The sequence below is a fragment of the Rutilus rutilus genome, assembly GCF_951802725.1.
Source record: "Rutilus rutilus genome assembly, chromosome: 3".
NCBI lineage: Eukaryota > Metazoa > Chordata > Actinopteri > Cypriniformes > Leuciscidae > Rutilus > Rutilus rutilus.
In genome coordinates, this window is record NC_140211.1 from 50,450,458 (window position 1) to 50,474,209 (window position 23,752).

Sequence of the window (23,752 nt, forward strand, 5' to 3'; positions counted from 1 at the left end):
TGTGTGTGTGTGTGTGTGTGTGTGTGTGTGTGTGTGTGTGTGTGTGTGTGTGTGTGTGTGTGTGTGTGTGTGTGTGACACACCGACCAACCCCCCAAATCACTCCTCCCCTACTTCCGTGGTGTTCAGTTAGTTTCAGGGAGGGTCACCCCACATTCTGCTGCCAGATGGCCAAGCCATAGTAGAGTCCTCTTGCTGTAATACTGAATCTGGAGAGCCCTTTCCCAGACCTAGTCATTATAGCACATCACAAGTGAACGACTGCGTATGTATGTGCTGACATGAGTCAGAAGTGATTAGGGTTATGCACACACACAAGCACAAGCACAAAAATACTGTGAATTGCATATTCGCTCTTACATATAATGGTTCTTTACATCGATGGTTCCATGAAAACCTTTAACATCCACAGACCCTTTCCATTCCAAAAAAGCTTCTTTACAGTGGAAAAAGATTTTATATATATATATATTTTTTTTATATTCACTAAGAAAAAAAAATCATCTTTTAAGAATTATTTACAGGGGGGTTTTTTTCTGGGAAACTCAAAAATGGTTCTTCTGTTGCATCATTGCAAAAACACCCTTTTGGAATCTTTACTTTCGGAAATCATTTCTACTCCATACTAATCTAGTCTGTTTAATCATCCATCCAATGGTCTAGAAAAAGGATTACTGTAGCTACAGTGAGGAGGCTGAAGAGCCAGAGGGCAAGAGAGATTCAAGCAAGCGGGTGAAGGAGAGAAAAGACAGGAGGGGGTGGAGAGCAATAGCGTATGCGGGGCGGAGGAAGGGGTCGGCTTTAGTTTGATGTGAATGGGTATTAAAGGCAGCATGCTAGAGAGGGGCAGAAAAAGACGGAGAGCAATCCAACCTGCCCCTGTAAGAACAGCACGATGGGGGCATAGTGAGCTTCTCAGGGCAAGCTGTCAAGGGTGTTTTTTGCATTTCTGCATTGATATTTTTGAGTGAAGGAAAAACAGCCTTCACTGAGGGAGAGAGAGATCACAAAAATGCTAGCATGAATTGAAGTGTTTATGTGGAACTGAAATGAAACCTAGGAGGTAAGAACCATTTTTGTCTGTACATTTAAAACCGCACATCTTGCTATACACCCTTAAAAATAAATGTTCCAAATGGGGTTTTCACAGCGATGCCATAGAAGAACCATTATGGAACCTTTAGAACCGTTTAGTGAACAGTTCCCAAAATATCATTTTAATTATCTAAAGAACCTTTTTCCACTATAAAGAACCGTTTGTGTAATTGAAAGTTCCATGAATATAAAGGTTCTTTATGGAACCACAGATTTCAAGTAAAGAACCTTTATTTTTAAGCGTGTACATCCCGTTCTGCGTTTGCATGTGTGGTTTGTGTGAAAGATACAAGTAACAGAGAGACAGAGAAGAGGATGTGTCAACACAGTAAAGGGAAACACATTGTGAAGCAGAGGAAGTGATGTCTGAGGTTGAAACTGTGCTCTGCTAGCTTCACATGTCTACACGTCATTGCTGGCTTGCATTCGCATAGATGCACACTCACACACATGCGCGCAGACCGCTGTTCCGGCACAGACACCGAGCCACTGCAGATCTTTGCTGAGGATGTGCACTAGATGATTGACAGAGATTATGGAGACAAAGAATATGAGAGAATGAGAAAAATAGATTAAAAAAGGTAAGGATTTTTTTCCACATTTTATTTTTGATTCATAAAATAAGGAGGTCTGGGACGTTTGATTTGCACTGAAGTTATTTCCGCAAGCGCTGCTGCTGATGGTGTTCAAGGTGGCAAGGAAAATGCAAGATGCAGTGTAGCGTCTCTATCAATCTCTTTCTCATTTGTTTGGTAGGATGGGGGGAAGGGTTGATCTCTGGGCTCTAGGGATACGTTGATAATAGATGAGAATGAAGGGAGTGGAATACAGAGCGATGAAAGAATAGGAAGAACAGAAATCTTAAAAATGCACAACAAAGGGTACGGCTGCATGGCTTTTCATGGCAGTATTTGACCCTGTGCAGTTGATGTAAAATGTGGATAATTGCACAATGGCATCTTGCACATTGTCACATTTATTAGGCTGTGATGTGGTGATGCACTGAGTCCTTTCTCTTCCTCTGCCTTCTCAGGTGCTACAATAACACATGTGCTTGCTGGGTTCATTTGATTGTTTTTGCCCAGAGGTCAATCATTACTTATAAATAATCTATGTGAAGATGAACCTGCTTCAAATGCATCAAAGTAGATAATAACCCTTCCCTTTGTAAAAAAAGAAGTACACTTTAAAAAAAAACAACTATTTATAGAATTGCACGTTATTACAATTAAATTACATTTACATTTACATTTAGTCATTTAGCAGACGCTTTTATCCAAAGCGACTTACAAATTAGGACTAAATAAAGCGAGTCATCATGAAGAGGCAAAAACAACAACAACGCAAGAAGTGCTCAGAATACAAAGTTCAGGCATTATTCAGAGTAGCATAAGTCTGATAAGTGATGTTTCAAAGGATTTTTTTTTTTTTTTTTTTTTTTTTTTATGAGGTTAAGTGCTCACGGAAGAGATGGGTTTTCAGCTGTTTTTTGAATGTTGCCAGTGATTCTGCATTCCGGATGAGGCCGGGGAGAGCGTTCCACCAGCATGGAGCTGTGAATGAGAATGTTCTGGAAAGTGATTTTGTGGCTCTCTGTGATGGAACCACGAGACGTCGCTCGTTGATCGATCGTAGGCGTCTGGTAGGGATGTAGACTCGTAGGAGTGAGTGAAAATAGTAGGGAGCTGAGCCTGTGATAGATCTGTAAGCAAGCGTCAATGCCTTGAATTTGATGCGAGCAGCGAGAGGTAGCCAGTGCAGAGAGATGAACAGAGGAGTGACGTGGGCCCTCTTGGGCTCGTTGAAGACAAGACGAGCTGCAGCATTTTGGATCATCTGTAGAGGTTTTGTTGCACATGCTGGAAGTCCGGCCAAAAGAGCATTACAGTAGTCAAGCCTAGAAATGACCAGGGCCTGGACCAGAAGTTGTGTTGCATGCTCAGTTAGGAAAGGCCTGATCTTCCTGATGTTGTGCAGTGCAAACCTGCATGATCGAGCTGTCTTTGAAATGTGATCTGTGAAGGACAGCTGGTCATCAAGCGTTACTCCGAGATTTCTGACCGACCTTGATGGGGTGATTGATGATGACTCTAGCTGGATGGTGAAGTCGTGTTGTATAGACGGATTGGCAGGGAGGATGAGAAGCTCAGTCTTTGCCAGGTTGAGCTGCAGGTGATGTTCCTTCATCCATGTGGAGATGTCCGCCAGACAGCTTGAGACCCGTGCAGCTACTGTGGGATCATCTGGTTGAAACGAGAGGAAGAGCTGTGTGTCATCAGCATAGCAGTGGTAGGAGAAGCCGTGTGCCTGTATGATGTGTCCCAGTGATGTAGTGTAGATGGAGAAGAGGAGGGGACCAAGAACTGAACCCTGGGGAACCCCTGTGGTCAGTTGATGTGCTCTGGATACCTCACCTCTCCATGCGACCTTGAAGGACCTCCTTTAATTTAGGACCTAAATTAAAAAGCTATTATAGTTTAATTTTATATTAAATGCAATTAGTTGAACTTAAAGGGGTGGTATAATGCCCCTTTTTACAATATGTAAAATAAGTCTCTGCTGTTCCCAGAGTGTGTATGTGAAGTTTTAGCTCAAAATACCCCACAGATAATTTTTTACAGCATGTTAAAATTATCCCTTTTTGAGGGTCAGTAAAAACGTGTCGTTTCGTGTGTGTGTCCCTTTAAATGCAAATGAGCTGCTGCTCCCGGCACAGAGGGCAGAGCTTCAAGAGCTTTTAGTATGTTAGTCAACACATCAAAATAAGTGTACTTCTTTAAAGCACAAATAAGACAAAATATTATAAAAATAGATCTTAAATGTATTTTTAAAGTAAAACGTAATTAATTTGACATTTACAAAGTACTTGAGTGTGTTTAGAAACATTCATTAAAGTGTACACCTAAGTGGCCTATTATTTCATTAATATAATATTATTAGCAAGTATACAGTATTTTAAATGTATATTTTTATGATTTGAAGTACACTACAAGTGCATAGGCTATTCAATACAATTAAGCATACTTCTTTTTCACAAAAGAATCATTTTGGTTATGAAAACCTATGAAGGTTTTATCCTTTATCTGGGCTGCATTATAAATGTCAGAATGTATCACTCACTATAATTGAAACTGTTGGCTTAAGTTTTCTTATAATATTGCTCTACTGCCATTTTCCCTTTTAGTGCTTACAGTTGCACCAGGGAAGCTGGTCATGTATTATGGCTATTCGGCTATGTGATGTTGAGATACAGAGGCCTTAGTTTGTGAATGATGGAAGTGTACAACATACAGATATGTATCCATTTTCAGAATAGTCTCATTGTTTATAAGTAGGCATTCGTATACAACGTAGGCTATAATACATATTTAATAAACTTTTTTGTACATTTGGGTAGATGCTGAAACAAGGAATATGGGTGTACTAACATTTATGGAATTACCCAAAAATGGCAAAAAAGTTGTACCAAAGTACATGTGTGGCATTTAAAAAAATATACATAATGGTTAAACAATTACAGAAATTGTGTTCATTTCAAGATTTGATAGTGTTGTTTTGTTTAAAATGATGCAATCTTTGAAACGATCTAGCAAAAGAAATCACACAGAACAGAATGAAATGTTATAATTACAAGATAAATGAGTCAACTGTGATAAATGTGACTGAAAACATAATCTCATTGATCATAAATACTGTAGAATCAACTGATTAATTCCATGAATTAAATATTCTTAGATTAAACATAAGATTTAAACGTTTAGATGTTGTCGATGTCAATATTTTACATTTTAGGGTCTATGCAAACATACATAAATGTATGTGCGGTAAAATATATACAAATATACCATGAGATCATGTTGCCATCGTATATGTACTTAGACACAGATACAGACTTATCTATGGTCTGCATGTATATTTAAAAAAAAAAACATGAGACATACACTATCATGTCTGATGAAATATTTCTCAGGCAAATAATAATGCAAGAAAAACAAAACATCATTCAAAATTAGTATGTGTGTGTCTTAGCATTTCCTTGGTGCAAAGAGCCGAAAATCAATAAAAGTGCTGTGAGTGTATGTGGGAAACTCAGAGCTTAATGCCACGCACACCAACTGCTGTGTGAAATAACACCATCAAAGAAGAGCAAAGAAATGCAAGAAAATGTTGAAATTCTGAAAACATGTGAAAACTGTAATGATCAGTTTTGGCAAAGACAAACAAACTTCTTTGCTCAGACATGTGAAAGTGTGAGGTAATGAGAATGACTCCTTAAAGATTATTCACAACCAGAAAAAAGCCCAAAAGTGGATGAATACATTCTGTAATTTTATTCCATTACACTTCCGCTGCCCTGCTCTAACTTGCAAGTGAAGCTAAATATAGTGTAATGTTAAAATGGAACACTTAAATATTAAATGCTTTGACCTAAATGATGGGAAGCTATGTTGATGTAGATGCAGGTCCTAATGCTCTATATATACCCTAAGAGCTATAGTAAGGAAGACAGATCACATTATCATTTAAGAAGCCACACAAATATCCCACAATGTCTGGGATGTGTATATATATATAGGCCAATAAACATCTGTTTATTTCTGTCATCCTTTGGCTGTGCTACAGTATATGATCACGCTATCATTCATTCACGTGCTATTAAACCCTTCACGCATAAGATGCAAAAAAAAAATCTAAAATCTGAACTGGTGCAGCTCTCTGTGAACAAACACCTAAAACGCACGCACAGTGCTGCATTGAGTTATCTTTCGTGCTTGGACCGACAGCTTCCTGTTGAAAAACACCTTCCACCTTAGTTGAAAAGTGATACATTGACGTAAAGACTTGTGAAAAAATCTGATGTGTCAGATCCGAGTCATGTGAGTCAGGTCTTAGTGACAGGAACCTTATAAACCTGCAGCTGTCTGACATTAATGTTAATCTAAGAACAAAAGACAAAAGAAAATCACTCATATAATTATCATATAATTTATGCAGTGAAGACCGTGCAGTGTTTGATTAGCCTGTTCAATTTCTGCATATTTACCTACCTGAAAATCTTAAAGCACTGTTTGCAAGGTTACGTGGGCCAAAAACAACAGGGGTTTTTTTTTTGCATTTTGGCAGGGCATGTACAAATCTGAACTGGCCCACATTTTTTAAAGCCTATTAAATGTTAAAATTGATAGCTTTTACCGTAATGTTGAATGGGTATAATTATATATTATGATATTAAATGGGGGGCTCCATTTAATAGAGACATCAGTATCAGTACTGGTATTAGTGATACTGGCCTTCATTCATATGCCATTAAACAAATATTTTTTTTATGTTTCTATACGTTTCTAAATATTCAATGTGAAATTATTACAATATAAAATATATATATATATAAAAAATTTAAGTGTTTATTTAATATATTTAATATTAGGTGCAAATTATCGCATAATAAATCATTTAAGATAAATACGGAAATATTCCATAAAAAAAAAAACAAGAACTATCCATTTCGATTTCATGGTGACTTTAATTATAGAGAGTCTGACCATGCAGATAGGCAACAGACTAACACGCACATGGTAATCCAGTTGACTAGTGCTCATCTTTCACCGTCCACATTTTGTTTTTAATAAATCACTCTGGTTGATGCAATGTGATTAATATTCATGATTGAGAATATTCATTATATAAAACATTTTACATTTTGTCAGAGTCATAGCCATAAGACAAAGCTCCGTCAAATATCGCAACAGCACTTTGTGTTTGAGTCCAGACTCATGGTCTCTTCCCAATCCCACTTCCTATTGCTTCCTGTCTCTCTTTAACTGTTTTCTCAAATGCAAAAATGCCCAAAAATGTAACTTAATGTATATATATATTTTATATCTAAGTAACTTTTAGCATCTTCTTAATCTCGGGTCTTGTTATTATTGGTCCTTTTCATTCACAGACGCATTGAATGACCAATAATGTATTAAGCCCCACCACCATTAAGTTCTGTTTAATATGAAAAATATCCATTCTCATTAATACATGAATGCCTGATTGACTTATGTTTTTTAAACATCAAATTAAATCCTATATTAATGTATCTTTTTCAAAACTCACTTAAAACTGTGTTGTATTATGAAGAGAGGCTGGTGAGATTTAAAACTCACATTCAGGAAATGTCTTTAAGATGTTTTTGGGCCCTATCTTGCACCCAGAGCAATTGACTTTGTACACCGACGCATGTATCATTCCTATTTTGCACCCGCGCACAGCGGACTTTTCCCTCCACAGACGCATGTCGGTAAGTTAGGAAATTAACTTGCACTCCCTGGGGCGGTTCAGCGAAAAGAGGAGGCGTGTTCCGACGCAAACGTTCCCTGGTGCTATTTTGCAGGTTTAGAAAACAATTCCAAATTCGTGTTGCGCATGTTATTCATATGCTATTTTAAGGGCGCATGCTTGGCCATAATCAATGTAGCGTGTGCACAACGCGCACACACTTTGCTTATCTCATCTACACACAGACGCAGCAGTTCTCATTTTTAGAAAACCATACATTATTACAAGGAAAAATATTAACACACGAGGGAAATCATTGTTGTGTCCATGAATATGTAAAAAAATAGGCATCAATCTAGCTTACACATTTACCCAAATTATTATACGCCCGTTTAACCGAAGCTAATTTGGGTGGGTTTCTCCCATTCCCAATGTCACCTCTCTGTCTTTTACGGCCCTGATGAGAACGTCGGTCTCCTCGGCTGTGAACCGCTCTTGGTGCGTGCCTGGCAAATCCGCCGTTATAATAGCAATCCGCCATGGAACAAGCGCGTCTGCTCTTAAAGGGAATGTGAGATGTCGCTCTGATTGGTTTATTTCACGTTACGCCCAAACCACACCTATGAGTAATGAAGCTACTTCAGACCAACCCATTTTAGATTTGCGTCGGGCGCAAGAGTAATTTATCCCGCCGGTATAATAGCAACAGCGCCCAAGACCCGCCCACAAAGTTACTTGCATTTCGCGCTTGATACTTGCATTTCAGATCGTTAAAATAGGGCCCTTTGACTCATAGTGTAAGATGTTTGTACTCAGTAGATGCTTTCCAGATGAAGAGCTCTTTGACAAACATATTGGAAATGTCTATTCCGTCAAATCTTTGAGAATGTGAGAAAGAGGTAATCAGGATGAATATTTGCTATGTCCAATTTTTTAGCATTTATTGTGTAAATTGTTTAATCATTGTACTATTTTTTTTTTTTTTAAATGTGCTTAAAACTAGAAGAATGAGCCCAGGGCTCAGCTTACCTCTAACTCATTAATATTAATTAGGCCAAGCAAATGGGCGCTCTAGGAAGGTCATATCAAGCCAATGTCTGCATGGTCTAAGGTCTAAGGCTGGCTGAAAAAATATTGTTTACCAATATTACCACATGCATTAACTCTCAAAATAAAAAAATTAAATAAAAGAGCAGATGAATATGTTATTTCTTTACTAATGTATGATAACATATGCTCTTAAAAATAAAGTTTCTTAATTGAAGTTGAGGGTTCCATAAAGAACCGTTAACATCTATAAACCATTCCATTCCATAAAAGGTTTTTTAGAATGGAAAAAGGTTCTTTAGATTATTAAAATGTTCTTCACAGCATAAAAAAGTGTCTTTGCGGAACCCAAAACGATTCTTATGACATCGTTGTGAAAACCTCATTTTCTGATCTTTATTTCAAAGAGTGATATTCTAAGTTTATATTAGTTAAGATGAGAGGAGAATGTAAAGTAGGAAAAGATGCATGCAGGTGCACAGACATTGGTATGGACAGAGTGGACAGTGTAACAGAAGTATAATGGATGTAGTGATGGAGGAAGGCTTCTCACTATATCCTTTCTTGTGTGAGTGTGTCTCTGTGTGTGTTTCATTAGAACAGTTGTTCTTCCTGCCTTGGGCAATAAGCCCCATTTCTGTAGACATCTTAAACATACACACATACATGAGGACATATACCACAGACCACTACTGTTTTATATAAAGCTAATAGCTATAATTAGGCCTAGCCATAATAAAGAAGTTTAGCATTTGTAAAAAAACAAAAACAAAAAAAAACATTATTTACTTTGATTATGAATCAAGTCATCACCAGACTGCTCCAAAGGGAGGCTTTTTTCATAAACCTGTTTACACACGATTTGGTAAAGGGAACATATACTGTTCACCCTTGTGAAACATTTTTAAGTGCACTTAATTGTATTGAATGTGCACATGTAGTTCAAATCTTAAAAAGTATATTTTGTTTTTACAACAGCAAAAAACTGTACTTTAAGATCATTTAATATTCATAAAAATAAAAGGTCATACACTTTCATGGCTGTTCTTAACACACTAGAAGGTGCACTTTGTAATAATGTCAGATTAATACATTTTAAATCATTGATTTAATAAACTTTAGTCGTGCTGTAAAGAAGTACTCTTATGTTGATGTGTTGACTAACATACTAAAGCACATGCAAAGTACTTGATTATAATTTGTACTAAATAAATGTACTAAACTTCTTATAATAAATGTACTAAATTGCAACCTTATTACATATGTGTGAATTCAAATGTATTTAAATGCATGACATACAAATTCAAATAGAAATGTATTAAAGTATATTTTATTTGAAATGCTTGTCAGTACATTCGACAGCACACTGTTCAAAGTTAAATTGCATATGAATATGTACTGAAGTCCTACTCAATTCAAAAGTTCAAGTTCAATTCAAAAGTGAAGTGAAGTAAAGTGTATTATTTCAATAATAAGTACTCTTTTTTTGAAGTATGCAACTTCTTTTTTTCAATGGCACACATGCAAAAAATGGACAGAGGAAGTCACCTGAACTCAAGCATAGAAAACAACCAAACAATGGTAGCATAAGGAATAAAATACTCTCATTTGAATTACTCAACTTAATTCCATTGTGTTGTTTTGTCAAACAAGTTCCTCTTCCTCTTTATACATACACAAAACGCATAAAACACTTGCCATTTCAAATGCAGCCAACAGATGTAACAGCTTAACATTCTGCATCAATCAACTGCATAATTTGTTGCATTTATCTTCTCAAATGAGAAGTGTGGTTATGTCTGATGGATCTCCTATCTGTGTCTTTGTATACTTTTCACATCATTTCAACCTTTTGAACCAAGTTGTAAACTTCCTGCTTGAGGTTTTGTTTTGTTCTCAAGTTTGCGTTGGGGGAGGAGCAAAAACTTGCTTTTTTAAAGCATATCCTGAATGTGGCCTGATGGTTTGCACATGAATAACTGAATCATGTTTTAGTCAACCTCTTTGTCCTTCCAAGATTATGGTTATTTAATACAATTTCTTTTGCACTCATTTTTGTCAGTCCTCTGCTATTGTTGTCGAGCAACCATATTTTTGACACTGAACACAAAATAGCATTTATTTTTTATTTAGTGTTCAGTGTCATATGCTAAAAATACAGTGTTGCCTCAAGCACGAGGGTGACCTTGCACAAGTACCAGGGGAACGTGGGACAGCAAATGTTTTACTTGGGTTGTTCTCTAAGCACAGAGAAATGAGATTCAACTAATGAACCATATCAGGAAACTTGTGAAAAAGAAGTGTACTTAATTATACTGAATGTGTACTTCAAATCTTAATTAAATAAAAGGCCACTTAAAGAGTACACTTCCTTGACTTTGTTTCTTAACACGCTTCAGTACTCTTTTAAAAGCTTATAGTAATGTTTCACTTTAAAGTAAATTTTAAATCATTATGTATGCTTTAAAGAAGTACACTTAGTTTATTGTGTTGACTAACATACTAAAGCACACTTTCATACTGTATACTTATATATTTAAAATAATTGTAACTGTAGTATTTTATTCAATAAATAGTTATTATACATAGTTCATATATTTTAAAAGCACCAAATTATGCAAAATGTGCAATTACAATATGACATACAAGTTGCAAAAGAAATTAGGTTAAAGTATATTTTAGTTTACCATAAATGCATCTTGGTATATTGGGCAGTTCACTTTAACCATATTTCAAAGACAACATAAGTGATGAAATTACATACAAAGATGTACTTAAGTCCTATACACAATAACGTTCAGTTAATTGCTTTTAAAAGGAATTTAAACTAAAATATATGCACTTAAGTGACTGAAAACATTGCATTCAGTTACACTTAAGTACATTCTTTATTATTTCCATAATAAGTGCTCATTTTAAAAGTATACTAAAGTGTACTTCTTTATTTCTCCCAACTGAAATTTTAAGAATATATGTGTGACTTAATAATATCTATAATGTGACTTGTCAAAAAGTGTCCTAAGTAGCTTAACTTGCCTCAGGTTAGGGTTGAGACATGTCAATGTGTAAGTGGGGTAAGTTGAATAAATTATTAAATGATATATAAATAAACCAAAACATAATTGCACAATACATTATACAAATATTGATCATTAATTTGTTGTCATTATCCCTTTTTTAATACTTATTCTTGTTTTCAAAAAGAGTTATGAATTCCATAATTCAGCTATGAAAGGATTCATATTCAGGATGTTGTAATGTTTTAAGTGGTGAAACTATTCTCTTTCAATATTTTGGTTAAGTAGTGAATATCATCAATCAAAAGCATTGCCAATATAGATTTTATTTAACTCACCACTGTAGAGATCAGTCTTTAAAAAAAAAATAAAGATCAATATGAGCTAAATAATTCACAGAACATCTTGAGTAAGATATCGACTTGCAGTGACAGACTGACATGAAGTACTGTATGCTGGAGGAAGCAACACACAATAATAAAAACCATGCATATTTTGTTAATTCTTGGTCTTGTGGAAAATCTCTCTTTTTGTTTATTTTTAAAATGGTAAACTTATGAAGAGAACTGTATTCATGAAGTCAGAGATCCTCTCATAAACTGAATCCAACCCCAAGTGATCACAGGAGATGCATTTGAGACACATGTGATAAATGTCTTGGTTAACAACCTGTGATTGTATCACACAAGACGCATGTTAATACCAGGTGTAAACAGAGCCATTAGACAAATGTGTTTAGCTTATCCACACGAAAAACATAATAAAAGAGGATTATGGTGGAGATGAAAGCAATGATAAAAACGCATTCAAAAAAGAACAAACCTATAACTGACAAAAATGAGCAAACAGTATTCAGCATTGTATGAGAGCTTATATATTAAAAGTGCAAATGATGTGAGCATGGAGGAAACAAAGTGGAGAGAAATTACACATAGACACGGAAGTTTAGTTCACCTTGTTCTAGGCCATGCAGGATGGTATGACAGTTTCATCCTCTCAGCCTACATAAAGGTCAACTGGCATTTCACATCACTTCCTGTCAAACAGGAAGCAGACCCTATAATAAGGGTGACGGTCAAAATTAAACTGCCTCTCTGAAACATTCCATACTACATTTACTCTGCTTTCCATTGTTCAATCTACTTTTTTTTTTTTTTTGTGTATGTGTGTATATATCTGAAATAATACACTAATGCTGCGTTCCAGTCCAAAACTGTCATGCCCTTCACTTGCTAACTTCCCTCCGTCTCGTTCACTCGGATGTACATCATTGCATACGTTGCACGAGTGCCCACTACTGGCGGAAACTGCAATGGGCTGAATTGGAACGTCCTAAGCCCCTGATCACTTGGAATCAGCTATGGAGTTGATTTATTATTTACATTTGTTTTCCATTTAAGAATTTGTTTAATGCAGCATCCAAATGTATATGTGTTTGGGTTGTTTTCAATAATAAAAAAAAATTAGAATTAATATATCATAGAGTTGTTTGTTGTGGTGGTGATTAGACGAGATCTATGGTGACGTCACAATCGTACTGCATTGTGGGACATATAGGTGCCTGAAGTGTACATATGAAGTAGACTCGCTCCCTCGGTCCAAATCGAGGGAACGAGGGTCTGTCCATCTAAACTTCCCTCGTCCACTCCACGAAGTGGAACGCACTTCAAAAAGGGAAGTTCGCAAGTGCGTGTCTAAAAGTGGACTGGAACGCAGTATAAGTGCAATGTAGTGTTCTCAAAAATACAGATTTTTCAATACTGAAATATTTTAGACGCTTCCGATACTCATTACTACCAATACTCATTTTCCATAGAATAGATAACGCTTTCTCGCTTTCTCTGCCCTGTTTACACCTGGTATTCAGATGCGTTTTGGTTGATCGGATCATAAGTAGACGAGAGAGGCACAAACTTTTTTGTTTTAACCCGTCTCTTTTGTCCACTTTCAACCACTTCTGTCCTGATTTCTTCGAGGGGAGGGTCTATGAGCGGGTAAAAATATGGGTTTTTATTAGATCTTTTGATCTAATGGACAAAATAAGCTTGCGCAATTTATGAACGTGCCCAGAGACAACGAAAAAACATACGGAAAGCAGCAGCTTTCGTTTCTGCCCTGATAGCTGCAAGACCATGCTGAACGAAATCAGGAATGGTGACAGAACATTGTGCTTGGTACGTTTTTTTGTCTTCAAACCAAACTTGGATCTTCAGCTGACCAAGTCTAAATCTCGTCTGGCTAGCGCGCTTCCCATAATGTTTACACATTAGGTCAGTAGGCGGAGAGTAGGCGATCTTTAGTGGCTGTTTGAAGGCATTCGACCACATGAGCCTTTCCACTACGCAATCCGGTCGAATGCGTTTTTGACCACCTCTGGAAGTGGTTAGAAAGTGGACAAGCTCAAAATGTTTTAGAACCCGTTTACACATGTATTTAGTGTCGTCCACTTGAATCCAATCGACCAAAACGCATCCTAATACCAGGTGTAAACAGTGAGTTGACACACACAAACCCTCACTGTAGATTTTGTAGATGTTACAGGGCTTGAATTTCGGTGTAGGATTGCACGTACTGCACATAATTTTACTCGTTCCCGCAAATTTTGTGCTCACACCCAAAGTGCGCACACATAAAGCCGCCTCTCAGTACTAAATTTAGTTTGTTTTCGCTGCTTATTGTGCTTAAACAGGCAAATACACACAAAATAATGTCAAAATGCAGGTTTTGGCAAGTATTCATATAAACACATTCAGTTATGTTTTTAGTGAACATAAACAGTTCAGAAAGAACTCGGATAAGTAACAGTATAACCAGCTAAATGAGTGTGGATTTCAGCAGTGGCGTGTAATGGATCCGTGTGTCAGTTCTTAAAGTGACAGCAGCCTAATTTAACTGCTGCCAAATTATGAGATAACTACTTTGCATTCCCTTAGTCAACAAATCCTCAGTAAATGCTGTGAGTGTTTTTAGAATTTTCAGTAATCAATTCAGCTAGTTAAAGTTATTTTATTTCAACCTATAACTTAAAGGTGCATTGTGTAATATTTAGGAGGATCTGTTGACAGAAATGCAATATCATATACATAACTATGTTTTCAGTGGTGTATAAAGACCTTACATAATGAACAATATGTTTTTATTACCTTAGAATGAGCCATTTCTATCTACATTCACCACGGGTCCCCTTACTTTGAAGTAGCCATTTTGCGCCACCATGTTTCTACAGTAGCCCTAAATGGACAAACTACTACACAGCGCATGTTGTTCTTCGTGCAAAGAAGCTAGCTTAAGTCATCGAATAAAACACTGACACAATGATGAACCAGTAACAATAATATTTGCAATAACATATCGTTTTACTGAATAATTAAGTAAACCTACTTTCTTAATTTACCTTTGTAAAGAAACCTCATTGCTTTACTGGCTATTCTCTGCTGTCTCAGACGATGACATATTTTCCTGTCGGCCACCGTAACTTCTGTTGGTTGCAATTCGCAACCTCACCTCTAGATGCCGCTAAAAATTACACAGTGAACCTTTAAGAATTAGTTTCAGATCCATTTACAAATTAGTTCAAAGGAAGGCCAGGCATTTAATTTATAGATATAGATATATTTTTTTGTTTTGAGATATTCCATATGGAAGCTTGTTTCCGCCACAAAATAAAAAAAATTAAATGATAATTGCGACTTTTTATCTCACAATTGCGAGTTTACATCTCGCAATTCTGACTTTATTTCTCAGAATTGCGAGATACAAAGTCAGAATTGCGTGAAATAAAGTCACAATTGCGTGTTATAAAGTCAGAATTGCGAGATATAAAGTCAGAATTGCGTGAAATAAAGTCACAATTGCGTGTTATAAAGTCAGAATTCTGACTTTTTTTCTCGCAATTGCGAGTTTATATCTCGCAATTCTGACATATTTTCTCAGAATTGTGACATAAACTCACAATTGTGAGATATAAAGTCCAATTCTAAGGGGAAAAAAGACGGACTTTTTTTTTTTTTTTTACCTCAGAATAGTTTATCTCACAATTCTGACTTTATAACACGCAATTGCGACTTTATATCATGCAATTGCGACTTTATATCTCCCAATTGCGAATTATAAAGTCAGAATTGCGTGATATAAAGTCGCAATTGCGAGAAAAAAAGTCAGAATTCTGACTCTATAAGACGCAATTGCGACTTTATTTCACGCAATTCTGACTTTATATCTCGCAATTCTGACTTTATAACACGCAATTGCGACTTTATTTCACGCAATTCTGACTTTATAACACGCAATTCTGACTTTATATCTCAAAATTCTGAGAAATAAACTCAGAATTGCGAGATGTAAACTCGCAATTGTGAGATAAAAAGTCGCAATTATCTCTTAAAATGTTTTAATCTGTGGCGGAAACAAGCTTCCATAATTCCAAGAGCTCTAAGAGATGTTTTTGGCAAAAAAAAAATTAAGATAAATACATAAAATATTGTAACCCTAATTTATGTTTGTGCCCACAGATTTGTCATGTTTGTTTATAAAGATTTGCCAGAGTACAAATAAGGCTACTCAGTCAACACTGAACCTATAAGTTAGTTTACATTTTGGATAAGAGTATATTGTAACTTGTAACTTGTAACTTGTTAGCCTGGATGCCAGCCGAACTTAGCCCCGCCCACAACATTTTTTGTTCGGGAAGTTCGGTCTGGACTCGCTCCGTTGAGGAGCTATTATGCCCGAACAAAAATTGTTCGGACCAATCAAATTGTCAGGGCGGGCTTTATACGATGATGGACAGATGAGCAACGTAATCATCTACGTCACCAACGAGCGCTTGGGTTGAATTCGTTAACAACAAAGACGACAGCCGCTTGAGAATTGAGATTTCACGAGTTCACACTTACAAATAAGTCAGATAGAATAAATGCATATTTGACGTGCTGTCCGAGGAGAGGCTCCGGGCTCGGTATTCGGCCCGAACCCAAAGTACTCCCACCGTATTCCTGGCTGTGGAAGAACAGGCCAAGAGTGAGTGGAGGGATGCTGAAAACTGTCAAGGAATGTTAGGTGAGTTGACAGAGTGAATATATGTTTCCTCTCATGCTGATAGGGTAGACATGGTGTTTGATGACAAGTTGATTGGATTGATTATGTGAACGTGCTCCTGCCGAACTTTGTTTATGAAACATCATGTGTAGATTCCGCCATCGCGTCTGTTATAGAAGATATCGACAGCGCATTCATTTTAAAAGAGGAACAGACAACCGCGATCAAGGCATTTGTCGATCGGAAACATGAATGAAAACTTACTCCGTTGCTCTGATTGGTTGTAGGTCTATCCAATTGAGTGCAGAGGCATTTTCCTTCCTGATTCGGTTGAAACATGCCCCATAATCAAAGCTCAATGGAGCAGTATCAGACTCACATTCTGACTAGAATCTGAGTATGACGATGTCAGGCTAGTAACTTGTCATTGCAGATGAAAGTCTTGGTTTCTATTTTAACCTCTGTTCCCTTATGGAGAGAAAGAGATGCTGTGTCGAGTACTGACACTAGGGGGTCGCACCCCGGTCGGTAAACTCATGTCTTCCCCTAGCCTGGGCCGAGCTCCGCCTCTGTCACCAGTCACTGTGTTTGTAGTGTGCTACTTCCCGGTTGGTTAGTCCATGCAATGTATTCTCCACAAACCTCTCCTCGGGCAGGATGTGGCCTCCGTAGTGTTCTTTCTCCTACCGAGGAGGAAGAGCACTTCTCTAGTGCTAACGTCTAATTTTTTTTTTTTTAAAGAGAAAAGGTCAAAAGACTGACTGAAGCGACCTGTTCCCATTGTAATAGGGTTGTCCCATTGTCCTTTCTGTCCCCGTGTTGTTCGATGGACTGCATGGCTTACGGAAGGTTACGATGTTGCGAGTGCACTTGTTACCTGGCAAGCTACTGGTTTGCACCACCAAAACCTTGTAATTCGTTTCAGCTGTTGTGGTGCTTTCCATTGGGACCCCTAGTGTCAGTACTCAACACAACGTCGAAGTGACCTCCTGTCACAACACTGAACTCCTCGCTGAATGGCTGGCACATGTTCTCTGCTCGTCAGCACAAACCTGAAGGAGTGGATGGACGCCATCTCCTTTTATACCCGTAAGTCCGGGGGAGTGGCACATGCAAATTCCACTCGCCAATTCTCATTGGCTTTTTCTCAAAATTTTAGAGGTGTTTGGGGCTTCCAAGTGTAAGTACCCGACACAATGTCGAAGTGACTGACAGATAGGGAGCATGTATTTCCATTAGGTGCAATTTGGATGCTGCATCAAAACTTTCAGTAAGGACAATATTCAAGCCCTCAATACTGAAACTGTTTAAGCCTTTTCTCTGTTTAATCCCTCACTGCAAATAGGGAATTTAAAACGGTAAGAAACACTGTGCATCTTAGCAAGCTGTGTATTGTGGCAACTTGATATTGTTTAAGTGTTTTACATAGGCCCCTATGGGCCATTGCAATTTACAAAAGCATAACATAACAACAAATCCTCAGTAAATGCTGTAAGTGTTTTTAGAATTTTCAGTCATCAATTCAGCTTATATAGAAATAAAGTTATTTTATTTCAACCTATAACTTAAGAATTAGTTTACAAGTCCGTTTACAAATAATAGGCCTAGATATAGCTTTTAAATCCATGCAAAAATTATTTATTTTATTTATTTTTAATTGAGATATTCCAAGAGCCTCTGAGAGCTTTTTTGGTTTGTGCCCAGAGATTTGTCATGTTTGTTTCCAGAGATTTGCCAGTGAAAAAATTAGGCTATTCAGTCAACTGACCCTATAAGTTGAGTGGTAGATCTTTCATCCTAAATCAAATATAGCTTTTAACCAAACAGAATAAAAAAAAAAATGCCCTGTTGCAAATGCAAATGTTTAGTTGTCAATCACCAATGATGTATACTATGTAGATTATTTAACAGCATTGAAAATGATTGTCTCTTTTTTATGTATAAAAATGCTGTTGACTTAACAATATTAAATAGAATAAATTTGCTTCCTTTCTCTCTTGTTAACATAGGCCTACTGTATATGGTCTCAACAGATGCTTATCAAAGTATTACTCGCTCAAACCATAAAAGGCCTAGGCTACATAAGTTAAAACACTACTTTGCTCTAGTCGGGGTTGTGGGAAAGTGGAAAGTTTTAACAGAGACTGTTACATTTGCATCTATTTTCAGCTACCAATTAATCATGCTTGAACCCACATTAACAGGTGATGCACTTGGAAGTGAAAACAGTTGAGAGAATACAGAGGCTGCAGGATAATCATATTGACACTATTAAATATTTAGGATGTTTGATAATGCATCCTAAATGTTTTATGTAGTGTAAACATAAATGAGTAAAAAAGAAACATGCCACATGAAAAAGGCCCAATTGATTAGGCTGTACCAGAGGACCTGAGTGGGTTGATGAAAGCCTTGTGCAAATGTGTCTCAAATGATTATACCATCAAAAGTTGTACTAAATTGTCTAATGTCAGAAAATTGGAAGTGAAACTGACACATAGGCTACATATGTGGAGTGATTGGGGTCTCAGTTCTTACTCTTATCAGAAAGAGGAAACGGACGAAATTAACGAAATAACCAAATTCACACCGTTCACACAAAATGTTTCAGTTACTACTTTACAATAAATGACGGAGAAGCACTGGGAATTCTGGCATTCGATTCTGCTGCATGTGCTCAGTGTGCGTTAGCCCCTAAATCTGCAGGAAAAAGTCGTCTATTTCAAGAAAGGAGAGTGTGAAATAAGTGAGTGTGAGTGTGTGTGCGTGTGTGTGAGGTGAGAGAGAGAGACAGAGAGAGAGAGAGAGAGAGAGAGAGAGAGAGAGAGAGAGAGAGAGAGAGAGAGAGAGATGAAACCGTCAAATCCTCGTCGTTCACCTTTAAAATACATCACCGCAGTGCTCGCGTATTAGAGCTTCACTGGCGCGCGCATCGGAAGGGCTCGCTGCACCACTGCACCTGTTCTCGAGGTTGCAAATCACAGGAAGTCGCTGTGCAAAAACGGCATATTCGTCGAGCTAGGTTTAGCATAAAAGACGTCAATTCGACAAGAATTACGCGAGGGGAAAGAGAGACTAGACAGCTGTCAGACATCGCTTTGTTGTTGGTGAGTTTCATTCGACACCGCTATTTTTAATGCGAGTGACACCAAATGCCACTGATGTAACCGGCATTAAGACAGTAGCAGCGTCCTGTTAGTGAGAAAGGATGTGCTCGTTTGCTTCTTTGTTCATTCGGTTACTTCGTCCTGTTCCGCTTGGCATGTAGCAGCCAATGATTCATATCGTGCGAGCAGCCTTTGTTGTTATTATGAAATTAAACTGCTTATCTAAACATAAGCATTTATGTTATTATCTCATTTTATTGTAAAGAGATCATATTTGTGAAATAATAATAATTAGATAGATTTGTTTTAGCGTAGACGAGTCTGTTTAGAGGCAGGCAGATTAAACTGCATTCACACAGCTCTCACTGCACATCCACACTGCCCTCTTTTTAGCGACATTTGGATGAAATGTATAGTGCATGGATGCTCATAAGAAAGAAACGGCACATCAGCACAAAAACGATGCTGAGAAAGACATGATATAGCCTACTCAGGGGCGGTTCTAGGGTCAGTGGATATGCAGGGTTTATCCCAGACATCTGTGGATAGATCCATCCATTGAGTAGGCTAAATGTTGGAACATGATGGGGCCTATAGCTAGGCTACTTTATATGTTAAAAGGTTTTTTTTTTTTTTTTTTTAGGTCCAAACACTAAACATTACTGGAGTTAAAACTAAACGGTTTTAACATAATTGTGAGAAAAAAAGGTTGGGTTTACAAAACTTTGCGAAGTTCATGGCATAATAATAATAATAATAATAATAATATATATATATATAATTTTTTTTTTTTTTTTTTGCAAGAACCCCTAATGGCCTCACTTGTGTCTAGCTGTATATTTTGCTTTGTTTATGAAATATTGGTTGCTTTTTTCATCTGACCAAAATGCTAACAAATTTTTCTAGTGCAGGGGATTGCACAGACATTTTGGGGGGCAGGTGCTCAAGTTAGTTACTGTAGAACACATTTAAATTACTTTCATAATTATTTATTTATTTATTTAAATAAAAAAGAAATATTTATTTTGTTGGCATTATGCTGAATTGGTAAATGAGCAAAATCATTGTTGTGCATTACTGACAGTTATTACTATTTATTATTACTATTATTACTACACTATTATTACTTAGATACATTGAACTGCAATTACAGTTGCATGAATTATGTTATGAAATTAGTGTTTTGTGTGCACATTTTTTTATATATAAATATGAAATGAAAAAATGAAATTATACTTTTCTGTGTATTTTCGGTATTTTTACATTAAACAAAACCGCCAGTAGGTGGCGGCAAGTTTGAATAAGCGAGGCAAAATCAAAAACTATTCATTCACTGATTCGCTCAAAGCAGCTGATTTATTCATATTCATAATCGAAACGCCTTGCAGGAAGGCAACTGTGTTGCTTTGTTCGGAACTATTTTTGTTCGTGAAATTGAGCAAAAACAGTCAAAATTTTCAATTAATATCAACTTTGTTTGTGGAACTGTTGTATTAAAATGAAAATATAGCACTTTTGCTCGTGTGATATTGCTCAACATGATAAACATAAAAGGCAAAATTCATTTTGTAAATTTTGCGGAATTTTGGTATTTTCGACCCTGCACAAAGCTATTTTACGCGCTTGCGTTAATGTAGGGCTAAGTTAGGCTGGCTCTATGTAGGCTAGATATTGCAATAGTGCAATCATTATTTTAAATAAAAACTCAAATATAAAATAATTAAATATAATATATATATATATATATATATTAAAAAAGTATATATAAATAATACATTATATAAAAAAATCCACTTATGACGCAGAAAAGGGCATTTATTGGGCAGGTGCTTGAGCACTACTTGGGGTCTATGTGCACGTGCCTTAGTGTCGATGGCAACAAGACATTTTATCCTAAAAAGCTCCCATGCATTATTGGTTGTAATTCAGTTTGGACTAGTCCAATTTTAGATATTTTTAATGCAGTTTTTACTTGGGATGCACAGATCCTATATCTGGATTGGTATCTGCACGGACATGGACCTTTGTTGTCAAATCTGTCAGACAAATCCAATACTGTGCATCACCCATGGATGTAATTGTGTCTATTTCCAACAACTGTGTGTGTGTGTGTATATATATATATATATATATATATATATATCATTTATTTGTTTAGCTATAGACTCTGTTTACTCTTTATTTATAATGCATTTTTGTGTAGTTGGCATGTTAGTGAAGTAGTATAGATATTCTAAACTGGTTAAGATAGAAAGCAGTCCTGGTATCGGATCTGTATTGGCTAGCAAGCAGAATTGAGGGTAACACTTTATTTTACGGTGCCCTTGATACAGAGTAATTACTTAATTAATTACTTAGTAATAGACTTTGTAATAACATGTAACAAAATGTACTTAACATGTAACTAAGTTATGGAACAGCCTATACTTACAGATTGTAATTACGCACATGTAATAGGCAGCTACTGTTACACATGTGTAACAAGCCGAGTCTGTTACATATTACATACACATTACTTGTATGTAACATAAAGTAAAGTGTATCAAGATTGTACTAAAGTGCACTTCCTGTGTATCTACAAATGGTATCCATCTGAATTAACCCACTAGTTCATAGCTTAAATACATGCATTAGCTTCCTAATTACATTGCAATTACAAAATATTACACAGGTATAAGCTACGTAAAATAAAGTGTATCAAGAATGTACTTAAGTGTACTTTGTGTATACATACCTTATCCATCTCTGCCTTACTTTGATTTAACTCACTAGTTCACAGCTTAAATGCATGCAGTAGTTTCCTAATTACATTGTAATTACATAATATTACACAGGGATAAGCTACGTAAAATAAAGTGTATCAAGAATGTACTTAAGTGTACTTTGTGTATACATACCCTATCTTTATCTGCCTTAGTTTGATTTAACTCACTAGTTCACAGCTTAAATGCATGCAGTAGTTTCCTAATTACATTGTAATTACATAATATTACACAGGGATGAGCTACGTAAAATAAAGTGTATCAAGAATGTACTTAAGTGTACTTTGTGTATACATACCTTATCCATCTCTGCCTTAGTTTGATTTTACTCACTAGTTCACAACTTAAATGCATGCAGTAGAGTTCTCAACGGGTCGGGTCGGCCTGACAAACCCGACGGGACCCGCGGGTTCGGTCCGGGTTCGGGTCGGAAATATAAGCAAATGACTCGGGTCGGGTCGGACCTCGGGCTTAATCTTTTCCGCTCAGTGAAAAAAAAAAACAACAACAAACAATTTTTTATTAATCATCGCTGCTGTTCACCATAAAGAAAGTCTGGCTGCTGCGTGCAACGTGCAACATGGAGAGGGGTGGGGGCAGACCTGACGCCGCTGCGTGCAAGCCTTTAGCCTGGAGAAGATGGAGTTGGTGAAAAGTAAACTTGCCGCAGGTGAATTCACCGTCGCTACTACAGGAGTTGGAAAATCAGAGGTCTGGAAAGTGTTTATTGTTTGTATTGTTAAAAGGCGTGAACATTAAAGGTTGATTTGAATTCCCGTCTGCTGGTCATGATAATAGGTGTATGAAGAAAAAAAAAAAAAAAAAAAAACGCGCGTTCGGGCAGATAATTCAAGTTGATGTGTCGGGTTACATCGGGTCCGGGCTTTAAAAACCACGGGCCGAGTCGGGTCGGGTTGTAATTTTCAGGCCCGTTGAGAACTCTAGCATGCAGTAGTTTCCTAATTACATTGTAATTACATAATATTACACAGGTATAAGCTACGTAAAATAAAGTGTATCAAGAATGTACTTAAGTGTACTTTGTGTATACATACCTTATCCATCTCTGCCTTACTTTGATTTAACTCACTAGTTCACAGCTTAAATGCATGCAGTCGTTTCCTAATTACATTGTAATTACATAATATTACACAGGGATAAGCTACGTAAAATAAAGTGTATCAAGAATGTACTTAAGTGTACTTTGTGTATACATACCTTATCTTTCTCTGCCTTAGTTTGATTTAACTCACTAGTTCACAGCTTAAATGCATGCAGTAGTTTCCTTATTACATTGTAATTACATAATATTACACAGGTATAAGCTACGTAAAATAAAGTGTATCAAGAATGTACTTAAGTGTACTTCATGTGTATCTATAAACCTCATCCAACTCGGCTTGTTACACATGTGTAACAGT

At 36.7% G+C, this 23,752-nt stretch overlaps 1 protein-coding gene across 5 annotated transcripts in view; it reads left to right on the forward strand.

Moving 5' to 3' along the window:
- The first annotated feature begins 796 nt into the window (after nucleotides 1-796).
- Nucleotides 797-23,752, forward strand: part of sipa1 (signal-induced proliferation-associated 1) — a 57,569-nt gene continuing 34,613 nt past the window's right edge. For 3 of the 5 annotated variants that reach the window (XR_014626694.1, XM_084403737.1, XM_084403734.1), the window contains exon 1: nucleotides 797-1,062. The gene's annotated coding sequence lies outside the window, so the exon portion shown is untranslated. Of the gene's footprint in view, nucleotides 1,063-1,518; nucleotides 1,676-19,364; nucleotides 19,570-23,752 lie in introns of those variants that run through there. The other 2 variants (XM_084403735.1, XM_084403736.1) reach the window with 2 other exon arrangements.